This window comes from Hyaena hyaena, unplaced genomic scaffold (genome assembly GCF_003009895.1).
Source record: "Hyaena hyaena isolate Hyena2069 unplaced genomic scaffold, ASM300989v1 scaffold_181, whole genome shotgun sequence".
NCBI lineage: Eukaryota > Metazoa > Chordata > Mammalia > Carnivora > Hyaenidae > Hyaena > Hyaena hyaena.
In genome coordinates, this window is record NW_024080813.1 from 2,221,011 (window position 1) to 2,233,693 (window position 12,683).

At 41.3% G+C, this 12,683-nt stretch overlaps 1 protein-coding gene and 1 non-coding gene across 2 annotated transcripts in view; both read left to right on the top strand.

The window, feature by feature from the left end:
- Positions 1–12,683, top strand: part of PRKCH (protein kinase C eta) — a 234,948-nt gene that overhangs the window by 79,072 nt on the left and 143,193 nt on the right. The window lies entirely within an intron of this gene.
- On the top strand, positions 6,087–6,195 carry LOC120237480. Its single transcript, XR_005529962.1, has one exon. It is a non-coding gene; the product is annotated as a U6 spliceosomal RNA (small nuclear RNA).

Genomic DNA, 12,683 nt, shown 5'->3' on the forward strand with positions numbered 1-12,683 from the left:
TGGTCCAAGCAGTTCTGTGGCTACCGCTGGAAATGAATGCCAGGTTGAGGAAAGGGCAAGAGAGAAAGAGGCTTTGAAGGAGTGAAAAAAGAAAGAAAACTGGAAATGGAAGATATTTTTATGAGAGTGAGGCTAGTTGTCCGGTGTCATAGTTTGCCTTGTTCTCTCTCCATCTCAGCCAGTTCATTTACAGAATGCCTCCTAAGGACCAGGTACTGGGCTATGCCTTCATTTAACAAATAGCAGCAACAGTTCTTGTTTTCCTTCTGGATTTCATGCAATCCCATGTATTGTGTCATTTGCTCCCCTGCACTAAATTTTGGAGGCTGATGTGATGCTCAGTATGCAAACGGTGAATCCAGCTCAGAGACACTGATTGCTGTGATCTCTTAGGTAGTAAGTGCCAGACCCAGGCACAGCTCAGACTGGGGTGCTGAGGTCCAGTATCCTAGGGTGCCCAGTTATCCGGGAGGCATTTCGTGTTTTCTCTTTATTCTACCTTGGAAGGAAACTGTCTTCTAGGTGGTGTAATTTCACCCTTCTTAGAGTTTTTTTTATCTTTTGAGATGATACGTTTTTGCAAGGCTTCCCATGGGTTCCTTGCTTTTACACCTAAAGATTGATGTTCCCCTGGAAAAGGTGCCCTTTTCTCAGATGTCAGGCCTGTGTCAGAGAACTCTGGAAAGAATGAGCTTGAGATTTGTTCAAGTTTTACTGTAATTATCAGTAGGTTCTCTTAATGCAGATCTTAAACTAGAACTTGGAAGGAATTAAAATCAAATAAGTTCAGCCTAGGGTTTGATAGGTGTATTTGTGGAGTTATACCCCAATCATCATTGGCTTCATCCTGACTACTTCTCTGACTTTCATTAACTGTTGATGGAAATACTACTAAGTGGTGGTTTTGTTCAGAATTTTTCAGTTGATTCTCAAAGTATGGTCCTGCAGACCTCTGAGGGTTCGGAAGACATATTCAGGTTTGTAGTTCAAAACTACTCATTTATAATACAAAGATGTTGTTTGCCTTTTTAAGTGAACTGTCATTTGCTCGATGGTACAAAAGAAATGATGGGTAAAACTGCTGACACTTTGGGGTGAATCAAGGCATCCAACTGTACAGTTAACATTAGTGTAGCCAATGTCTTCTGCACTGCCAGACAATCACAGTGAAAAAAAAGTTTCACTTAATATCACTAATGAAGCAGTAAACATTATCAGTGTTATTAAGCTCAACTTCTGACTATGTATCTTTATAATCTGTGTGCTAAAATGGGAATTATGCATAAAGCATTTCTGCCAAATTCTGAAATACTATCACGTCTCAAGGAAAAACACTTGTATGATTGAGTTATTGGCTGAGCTAGTCGCTTTTTTTCGTGGAACACCATTTTTACTGGAAAGAATGACAAACTGTAGTAATGGAGCTTTGGGAATTTCTCAGGTATATTCTTTAAAATGAATAAAGTGAGCCTCTTGTGAGTGAATTGTTTCCAGGAAACAACTGTGATTGGATGCCAATGATAGAATTGGGTCCTCCAAGACATAATTAGAATTTTGGAAAATTTATATCTACGATTATGAGCTTGTCAGCTTGCAAACACTTAAAAAAAAACTTTTCTCATGAGTTTGTTTTTGATATTGACAATTGATATTTAAAAATTGTATTTTTAAATATTGTATAGTAAAATGTGTCAACATTTAGAAGATCTTTATGGTTCAGTGAATTCACATATTCAAAATGACCACTACAAGATGTTATGAAACCATGTATGGATTCACACACACTAACCGTGAGATCACAACCTGAGCCGAAGTCAGATGCTTAACCAACTGAGCCACCCAGGTGCCCCTTGAGTCTTTAATTTTTAAGACTATAAAAGGGTCCTGAGATCAAATTATTTTCAGAATTTATAGTTTAATTTTTCCATTTATCTCTTTCCAGAAGCCCAGCACTTTTAATTTAGTGATCACAGAAAGAAGGGACTGACAAATATTTGTGTATGTTGTATCAGGGATTGATGTTAGGTGACAATTGGGTGATCCAGGTAACAGAATAATTCAGCAATTTTTTGACACTGTCATCGTGTTTTTCTAATTATTTTTACTGTGCTATGTACTTTTTCAGCCAGTTTTTATTACAAACCCTTTCTCATAAAAATTGGAAGGTCCAGAAGTGACACCAAACAACCGGAAGCCAATGGTGGTTTCTAACTTTGGAAATGGCCATTCTGGGTAGCTTTATGCTGCACCTTTGCTTGCTTCCAGTAGGCCAAGGCAGTCACAGTACTTCTGAGCAAGTGGTCAGAGGTGTAAGCGCTAAAAGCTGAACCTCTAAAAGAGCTCAGAGATCTATGGACAGAAGTATCAGCGTATTCACTTCATGGGGCACTTGCTTATTAACTAGCATGCTCCTTTGGAAATACGGAGTCTGACTAGTCTCTTTCTTAATTTTCTCAAACTTCATTTTTTTTTTTTTTTTGTTGGAGAATACCATTAATGTGGTATTCTCTCAGTGGAACTGAGATTTAGGTAAAATAGAAATGAGTTAATTTTTTGATAGAAAAATTAATTGCTCCAGAGTCTATTTTCATTATGCTTCAGTCTCCTTTCGAGCGACCCTTGATCTCTCAGCTGTTTTTTCAGAAGAGCCAGTTATTCTGTCAGCCCTCTGCTTCGGTTTTCCCCAGTAATGACCTGCAGGTAGAGAGGAGGAAGACCTGTTTCTTCCCTTCTCTCCTGAATCTTGTCTTCAGCATCCTGATTTCGTCCTGGTGTCTGAGATTTCTCTTCTGGGGCTCAAGTCAGTGCTGAATGACTCCCTGCAAGAGGTTGAGAGTATGTGTGGAAAGGAGGAGGTAGGGGACGCAGTGGCCTTAGATTTTTGTACATGGCGATTTAGTTCTCACATTAGTTTGGAAAAAATCAGTAGCTACCTCTATGAATTTACATTTGGTTACAAAATGGACTGGGCTGAGCAGTACTTGTAAATTCTTACCACTTGGGTCTGGTGGATCAGAAGGACTATCCACATATACACGCAGAGAGTATTTATGTGTGACATTATGTGAAGTAGGAATGCATGTACATATTAATGACACTTGTTGATTCCCACAGAATTAAAAATTTGGTGTGTGGGAGGAGACAAACGATTAGGTAAATTAACATAATATGCCAAGTGGTAAGTTCCGTGGAAAAAATAAGGCAGAGTCAGGACAGAGAGGAGGGTTGTGTGTGTTGTTCTTTTCATATGAGATGGCCTTTGTGCCAGAGACCCAAAGGGAAGGAGGGAGTGGAGAGACTGTCTGGGGGAAGAGGAAACAGGAAGTACACAGACCCTAAGGGGTGGGGCATGGTTGGCAAGTGAGAGTTTCAGTGGCAGAGGAACATGGCTGAGCTATGAAGTCCTGGGGAAGTGCCCTGAATCCTCGCTGGCATAAGGTCAGCACCCTGTTAGTGTCACTTCCCTATTCGGAAACATGCCTTGTTACCTAAGTGAAATTCACTTACATTTGATGCTGATTGAACATAATCTTTTCTCCTTTGGTTAGGGTCTTGAAGAGCACCATATTAGATCAATTTACAATGATTAAATGTAAGTTGCTAAAGCCTAAACTGTTTAAGTTCATCTTGAAGACTTTCCCAAGTTCTATGAACTCCATTGTGGTTTCTTATTGTTCTAAGCTAAATTAGGATCCATCACACAGCTTAGTGAGCATTAAAAGTTAAAATCAACTGTTTGGAGATACATAACAAGTCCATGCACCTCTCAATATAATGAGCTATAATTCAATTCTATTTGTGGGTTATTAAGAAATTACTCTTGTGTACCTCACCCACTTAAAACACAGAAAACTTAGGCTTAGCTGGAGTCTTCTGTTCTTGAACTTGGTGGGAACTATCATTTGTTGGGAAATTTTTTGGTTTTTGTTATTATTTTTTTTTATTTAAGTAACCTCTATAGCAAAGTGGAGCCCAAACTCATTACCCCCAGATCAAGAGTCACATGCTCTGCCAACTGAGCCAGATAGGTGCCCCTTATGAAGTTTTAATAAATGTTGGTGATAACATCTATTAAACATCTCGGAAGGTAATAGATTGGAGCTCAATCTGGGTGCACTGTTGGGACTTAGTATATAATTTTTAGAAGCTTAGTTCTAATCGAATTTTGATGATACTTCCTGTTTTATTTTTTAAAATTTGTAAACATTATTTATTTAATTTATTTAAATAGTTTATTGTCAGATTGGTTTCCATGTAACACCCAGTGCTCTTCCCAACAAGTGCCCTCCTCCATGCCCATCACCCCCCTTCCCGTCTCCCCCACACCCATCAGCCCTCAGTTTGTTCTCAGCATTCAAGAGTCTCTCATGGTTTGCCTCCCTCTCTAACGTTTATTTATTTTTGAGAGAGAGAGACAGAGCATTAAATGGGGGAGGGGCAGAGAGGCGCAGACACAGAATTCCAAGCAGGCTTCAGGCTCTGAGCTGTTAGCACAGAGCCAGATGGGGGGCTCGAACTCACAAACCTTGAGATTATAACCTGAGCCGAAGTCGGACGCTTAACCCACTGAGCCACCCAGCCTCCCCAATACTTCCTGTTTCATGTAAATGAGTATACTTCCAATTTCTGAGTCTCTGGATTGGGACTTAGCAAGTACTGAAAATAGGGTCTTTAAAAACTACGAGATGGAAGAGAGGATCTGTTTTAGAGCACTTGAAATCACTTGAGAATTTTGAAAATTACAGATTCTCAGGCCCCAGACTGAACTAGAATCTCCGAGGAAGAGGCCAGGAAAACAGATTCCTATTAAGCACGTTGGCTGGTTCTAATGGTTATCCAAGTTTAGACACCCTCACTGTATCCTAAATCATTTCTAATGTGATTAATGGAAAGTTTGGGCAATTGGGAAGTTTGCTAGTTGAAGGAAAAGAATATGTAGGGGGAAAACCCACAGAGGGGAGTGTATTACTTCGGTATAGTCTTTTAAGCTGACAAAACACCAAATGTTTTCTTTTAAGAGCTTTCAAAAATACTGTGACATAGACAGGTCAGATTACAGTTTTTGTGCTTTTAGGAGGAGAAAATGAGACTCAGAGACTAAGGGCCTTGCTAACGTCTGCAAACACTCAGGGATAATGCTGAGATTCAAGCCAGGTTTGAAAGTGGTAAAAGCAGGCTGGGAATGTTGGCTGTAGAGCCTATTGGCTATTGGACTGGAGACAAGTTCTAGGTATTTGCCTTCTCCTTAGAGCAACTGAGACCAGGAAAAGGCAATTTACAGTGATTCCAGTTACAATGGAATCCAACATTATAAAAAAATAGAAGTTTTAAAAGGTTTTCTTGGTACTCTGCCTTTAAAAATTATGAAAGTCAGTTTCTTATATTTATCAGTGTTTAGGTTACAATGATACCTTTATGCAAATTCTTAGAACGAAGAACAGATCAAATAACTCAGATGTGTACTTTTCTGGCTGATTTGAAGGCATAATAACATTTTCCACTGCATGATAATTTTCTCAACAGTGTCATGAAAAGGGTTATAGGTAGAAATATTTGAAGACATCATCTGTTTTTCCAAAGGCTGGGTGTGGCTCCATCAGTATTGATCTTTTCTTCATTGGTGATGGACCTCTACCTGAATTGATTGTGTCAAGGCTTTGTTGTGATTGGAGTAGCTTGTTAGTGAATTTCATGATCTACATCAGCCACAAGATCTCACTTTGATCTGGTACTTGACTTTTATTGTGTACGTTGTTGCATGGGGTGTATCTGATACTCATAGTGAGACCAGCAGCCATTCACAGGGAGGGGAAGAACAGGGTAGGTTTAAGCAGGGAGGATTATTCGAGAAGGGACTAATTTAAAAGGGCTCAGTGTGTTCATTGGTGACTATTTTTATGCTTTGAGCATTAAGTTTACCCATATGAAAATCACTGTAATGGGGATTTGGGTAATGAAAACTCAGATGAGGAGTTTGGGCATAATAACTCTTATGCAAGTTGATAGTGTTCAGATGCTGTTCTGTAGAAGGGACTACATATTCGGGTACCACCATCTTATCTAATGCTTACTTAAAATCTGTCCAGGTGTCTTCGCTGTGACGGCATATATACAAAAATTGGAATGATATGAAGGAGATTAGCATGGCCCCTGTGCAAGGATGACATGCAAATTTGTGAAGCCTTTCATATTTTTTGTATGATTCCCTTCATATGAACTGTCCATAATAGGCAAAGCAATGGAAACAGAGAGTAGATTAGTGGTTGCCTCAGGCCTATGGAAGTGATTGCTTTTATGAGTGATGCAAGTGTTCTTAAACTTGTGGTGATTGTTTCATAATTTTAAAAAAATCTGCCAGGTAACAATACCTGGAGCGGTTCTTTATAATAACAGAAGACTTTAGGAAGGATTCACTGACACAGACTGAAGATTATCTCTGGGAGAGAGACATCATGGATTTTATTAAATATATTAATAAGTGATGATTCAGTAGCACTCCAGGACTTCCTGCTGGCCCCTCGGTGAGGACACTGTGGGAACATTCATCCAGGACACAAAGAGAACAGTTTCACTGTTCTGCTCAAGTGCACCTCTGACAGGTCATGTCTTGTTCCACGCCTCTGCCTCAGGTGTTGCAGGGCCCCGTTGGAGGCCTCTGACTCTTCTGTTCTTGGTCTTTGCCTCTGTGAATGCTCGTAGGTCACTCTAAATCCAGTCTTTATGGGCCTTCTCTCTAATATGCACAATATTGGCTGCAAGCTGGCTGTGTCTGTTTGGACCATGAACTGCTCATGGATTGAAATGGGCCCATAGACCAGCTTTGTTTTGCATGGCCTAGTACAATGTTTTTGAAGTCTCCCCCTGTGAACTCTTCAGACAAGGCGGGGGTCTCCAGGGCACCACCTTTGCCAGCACCTCTCGTCCGAATTCCCTCTGACCTCACACCTCCCCGTCTCCATCTCTCACTTTGTATCTGAGCATTTGTTCAGATGTTTATTCAGCACTGTACAGTGTATGGGGGCACTTTTAATTATCTTTTAAGAGGAAGGTTCACTTCTTGTCTGGAGTCAACTGAAAAACACTTTGGCTTTACTGAATACCATAAAGTTCCTCTTTTGGACTCTCAGCAGTCCAACATACCCAGTGGATCTCCCACTACCAGCTTGGGGTGATGCAGAATCTCACTATTCCGAGGAGCTTTAGGGGAAGGGTACAGAGAGAAATCTTTGTTTTGTTTTTTAATCTAGGAGATGAGTCAGGTTTTTGGGGGTTTTTTTGATAATAGGTCACTTTTAGTGATTCCTCCAGCTTCATGAATACTCCAAAATTTATTTTCTGGTGTTAGTGTTAATTCTTTCCTTAATAGAGCCTTACAGACAGAATGCCCTGGGAAATCCTACTGAGGATCTTTTATTGTGCTCGAGATGTGGGGTGGGTGGTGGGAGGGCATTAGCTTTAGATGAGAGTGATCCGGCTCTGCTTCCTGTACTTCCTGCTGTGACCTTGAGCAGTGGTTGCCTTATATGTTAACACAGGACATCTACCCCTAGAATTGTTGTGGAGGTTACATGAGCTTATATAGGCACACACCCACCCACAAAGGGCTGCATTAAGACCTGATGCAGATTATGTGCCCAGCCATTTTGGAAGGAAATCCATACCCAAGTTAATCCACATACTTGGTGGTAAATCATCTAAAAGGCATGAAGAAAAGTCTGATAACATAAGCCTCCTTTCTTGGCCATTGTTTCAAATCCTAGACAAAAACTAACTTCATACATATGTCATATTCTGGGAGGGTGTAAAGTCCATCCCGGTGTGTGTGTCAAAATGCCTTCAGTAGGAGTTACTGTAGTCAGTGAAGCTGTGGGTGGGAGAGAAGGTATGGAAGGATGGCTACCCATGAGGGAAGCATTACTTTGCCAGTTTCCTGCTTGCTGGGCCCTGGGGAGCATATGTTGCCCCTATTCCTAAATCTACCCATTAGAGCCAATGCTACACTTTCCCCTAAGGCACTCCTGTAGGGTCTAGATAATGTCTAGATTGATGCTGCTGGCATTTCCTTGTCAGGACTGATTGTGTCATGGATTGTGTAGCGTGCACATGTGTGTGCGCACGTGCAGACCAGCCCTATTCATGAGCAGACCCACTGCCATGCATGCTTCATAGGAATGTTGATAGGACAACAGATAGGGATTAGAGGCCTATTCCCCTGTCTAGCATGACTTCGGGAGCAGGGGATCTGGATAATTACTCTTTGGGTCATATTGAAAACCAGACTCCATGGCTGGTTAGTTCTCTTAGCACAGATACATAACTGCAATGAGTGCATTCTTTCAATTGCTATGTTAAGATGAATGAGTTAATGTTTGCAAGACACTTCTAGGTCCCAGAAAGGTGTGTGTTAAAGGCAGGTTGTATAAACTATTGGCTGTTAATTTCTTGCCTCTAGAGGATCCAGTATTAAATGCCAGGACAGACATTGTAAATTGTCAGGCAGCACTGGCCCCTCTCTTCCACCTTTTTCCTCAGTACCAGGATTTTGTTAGTTCTGGTCAGCAGCCTGACCTAAGTGCTGCCCATTAACCTGGAGCAGCCCTGGGCATTTACTTTGTTGTTTATTCACAAATTGCAGTTGGTTTGTTCCATGTGGATATTTTTATAGCATTGGTCTCTCCCCAAATATTTGCCTTAGTTTATTAAATTACTTTCTCATTTATGAGTTGAAGTGTGTGTTGACTTTTGTGGCTTTAATTTTACAGGCTTGGTTGTCTTTCTATTACCAGATGGTGTCCCTTGTTTGAGTCCATACGCAGGGTTTGTTTGCTTGCTGGCTTGTTTTATTTAGGGCTTAACCACAACTCCATTCCTTCTTAACTTAAAGATGGTGTTATTATGTTCAAGGGAAAATTCATTTTAAATGTACTACTTAATTACTAATTAAAATAGCTCCTCCATATTTTGGAAGCAAAATTGCAAATTTTTTTGCATGTGAAGGAAGAACATGCACTGAAAAACGATGAACTTTTGTGTGGATTGTAGGTAGAATAATATGAATCCAAAGGGCTGAAGGTAGGCTCAGTTGTTTCTTGGAAACCTGATGAGAATCACCACGGTACAAGTAAAACCTTGGTTTGCAAGCATAATTTGTTCTGGAATAATTTGTGCTTGTAATCCAAAGCACTCATATATCAAAGTGAATTTCAAGAACCATTGGCTCATTTGTGCTCACGTGACATTCAGCATCACATACTACTGGTATTCAAGACTGCTCATTTATCAAATTAAAATCTGTTAGAAATATACATGGCAATGAGAAACAATTAAATCTGGCCATGTGTAGCAACATGGATGGACCTTGAGGGTGTTATGCTGAGCGAAATAAGTCAGGCAGAGAAGGACAAATATCATATTTTTGCACGTATAGGAGGATTAGGAGGAACTTGACGGAGGAACAAGGGGGAGAAGAAGGGGGGAAAGGGAGAGAGGCAAACCATGAGAGATTCTTGAATGCTGACAAAAACTGAGGACTGATGGATGTGGGGCGGGGAGGGACGGGCATGGAGGAGGGCACTTGTGGGGATGAGCATTGGGTGTTATGTGGAAACTAATTTGACAATAAACTATTTGTAAAAAATAATAAATAAAAATAAAAACAAAAAAATCGGTTAGAAATATTTGCTTGTCTTGTGGAATACTTAACAGAACCAGTTACTCACAATCCAAGGTTGTACTTTGTTTTAAAAGCTCTTTTGCTATAGGGGTCTGGGGGAGGGCCTGCTGCCTATGAAGGCAAATAAAGTCAAGATCTGGGTGCTGGCTTCCTACTTCTAGCATCATTTCTAGCCCATAGAGTATAATGATGGGGGCTCTTTTGGCTAAGTTGCTCCTTCTTCAACCCCCTCATATTCTTGGATGCTCTCTTTTCCCCTCTGTCAGGGGGAGCCTAGTGGGTTTCTGAATTGAGGAGATGGATCTGAGCTCAGGAAGACTATGACAGCTAGAGGACGCAGGATAGAATACCAGGAATGTGACAGTTACCCAGAGAGTGAGAACTCCAGAGAAATACAACATGTCCCCCTTGAGGATTCAATTGAGTACTGATCAGTATAAAAGAACTACCTGAGGCCAGGGAAAGAGCCATCTAAAAGGATCATAAGGAACTCTTCTGGTGCTCACAGAGGGCCAGGGATAGTGCCTGTTCCTACTTGCCAGACTGAAAAACCTCAAGATTCATGGAGATTTGGTTGAGTACATGGAAGGGTCTTGGCTGCCTAGACTCAGCACTGTTCTGGCTCACCTAGAAAATCTAAAAACCAAGATCTGATAAGATCAAACCATTTCCAAGTAACTTAACTGTGTCCCCAAACAAAACTCAAGAAAATTTATACAAATACAAAACTATCCAGCACTCAGCAGGTGGAATCCACAATGTTTGGCGTCCAGTCAAAAATTACCAGGCATGCAAAGAAGCAAGAAAATACAACCTGTAATGGAAGATAAATCAATCCATTGAAAGAAACCCAGAACTGACACAGATCTTAGAACCAGCAGACAAGACATTAAAGCAGTTACGATGATTCTATATGTTCAGAAGTTAAATACAGAGATGAAAGATTAAAAAAAGGAAACAAACTGGATCTTAAAGATGGTATGTCTTTTAATCAGTCCTTACATTACTTCTTTATGTTTCTAATATGTTACTTCTACCAAATCCACATGACCCAAACCTGGTCCCTACTAATGTATCTAATTCCCAAGCTCCTGCTGGTCCATTCAGTGTTCTCTTGAGCCCAGACTTCAAGGTCATTACTGTAATACTAAGTCAGTGATGCCTAGGAGTTAGTTGATCCTTTAACCCTCCTTCATGCCTGCCATGCCTGTGCCAGACCTGCACAGTCATCCTACATTCCTGGTCCTGGGACAAAGAATGCTGCTGGATCCATTGGTGACTTCTCGGTTTACCCAGCAAAAATCCTAGTTTACTTCTTGTGGGTTTTTCAGGGACTCTAAAACCTTCATACCTGTAAACCTTACTTTTCTTTTCTTTTCCTTTTTTTTTCTCTTCCAAATTCTGGTTCTACACTCCGCTGAGAAAAATCCTGCAATGACTTTCATCTGTATATATCCACTGTTCCTCAGTCTGGCCATCTCCTGTCTGCGTTTCTGCTGGCTGCCAAGAAAACCTCTCTTCTCACAGAGGCTACATCCTTTTTCTGGGCAGATCCATCCTCTCTGCCCTCTTGCCATATTGTTGCTCCCTCACTTGTCTGACTACACCTTGTACAGTCCCTTACTCTCCCTTGGTTACTTCTCTTTTGCTGATGTTGATGGAGAAAAATTCTTCACTTCATCCTTGGCTACTATCCTCCTTTCCTCTGTGGATAGCCAAGTATCTTGACAAATGCTATGTACTTACTCCTTACCACTCCCTTTCTTCTCATTCTCTAGTTCTCTCTTGTTCAGATGCCTCCTGATTACAAAATGTGCCAGTCCCTTCTTAGCAATCTTCCACTGTGACCTTGCTGCTGTATTTGGTTCTGCTTACTCTCCTTCTGAGAGCTTATATCACCAATGTGAATCTGTGTCCTTTATTCCAAATGGTGGTCCTCAATACCTAAAGCTCCTTCTCTTACTCCCTTCACTGACAGCTCAACCTTCATCATTCCTTTCAAGACCCCCATTTACCCTATGCCTTCATTCTAAGCAGGTGGCTTTGATTCCTGTGTAATCAAGAAAATCACATCAGGTGTGACCTCCCTGACACATATGAGAGAGATCTGAGCTGCAGACAGAGATGCAAGGGTAGAGAGCAACAGACAGAGTGAAATCCCCAGATGAAAAGTGATCCCCATGTTTAAAACTTTTTAAAAGTACAGCTTTATGCCCACTGTGGGGCTTGAACTCATGACCCTGAGATTAAGAGTCACCTGCTCTACCAACTGAACCAACCAGGTGCCCCAAAAACAGATCACCAGGGATGTGAGTAAGGGCTACATCCTGCTCCTGACCTTATCTACACTCCCACCCATCATCATTCCTTAGCCTCTGTCCAAGAGGACCTGTGCTCTTTCAAGGACTTTGCTTCCCTACGTCTAACTTCTCCGTTTCCCTTATTCTTGGTTTCTTTCCCCAGCCTATAAACATGCCAAGCCTCCTCACCATAGAAGTCCTCTAGCATGTCCGTGGGTCATTCCAATTTACTTCCTCTTTTTCATCCAAATGTTTTGAGAGCATAGTCTGTGTACACTCTCTCCCCCTTTTGGCCTTCTGTTTTCTCCTCCAACTACCACCAAAGCTCTCCGGCATCCGTCACCATCATGTACTCAGTTAGCTCTTGACGAAGTCATCAAGGACATCTGTATTGCTAGGTCTGGCTTTCAGTCCTCATCTTCCTGGATCTCTCTGTTGCATGTCATACTGCTTACACTCCCTCCACTTGAGGGCCCTACACTTTTTGACTTCCACAACTCTGAAGTCTGGTGATCATCTCTGCACCTCCCTAACTCTTCATTCTTTATATCTTTGGGCTTCTCCCCCTCCCCCTCCAGTTTGTATTCTCCAGGGTCAGTGTTCAGCCTGTAGCTGTCCTCATTCACATCTGTGGGGATCTGTTTTCATCTGGGGATTTCACTCTGCTCCGTCGCTCTCTACCCCTGCATCTATGTCTGCATCCCAGATCT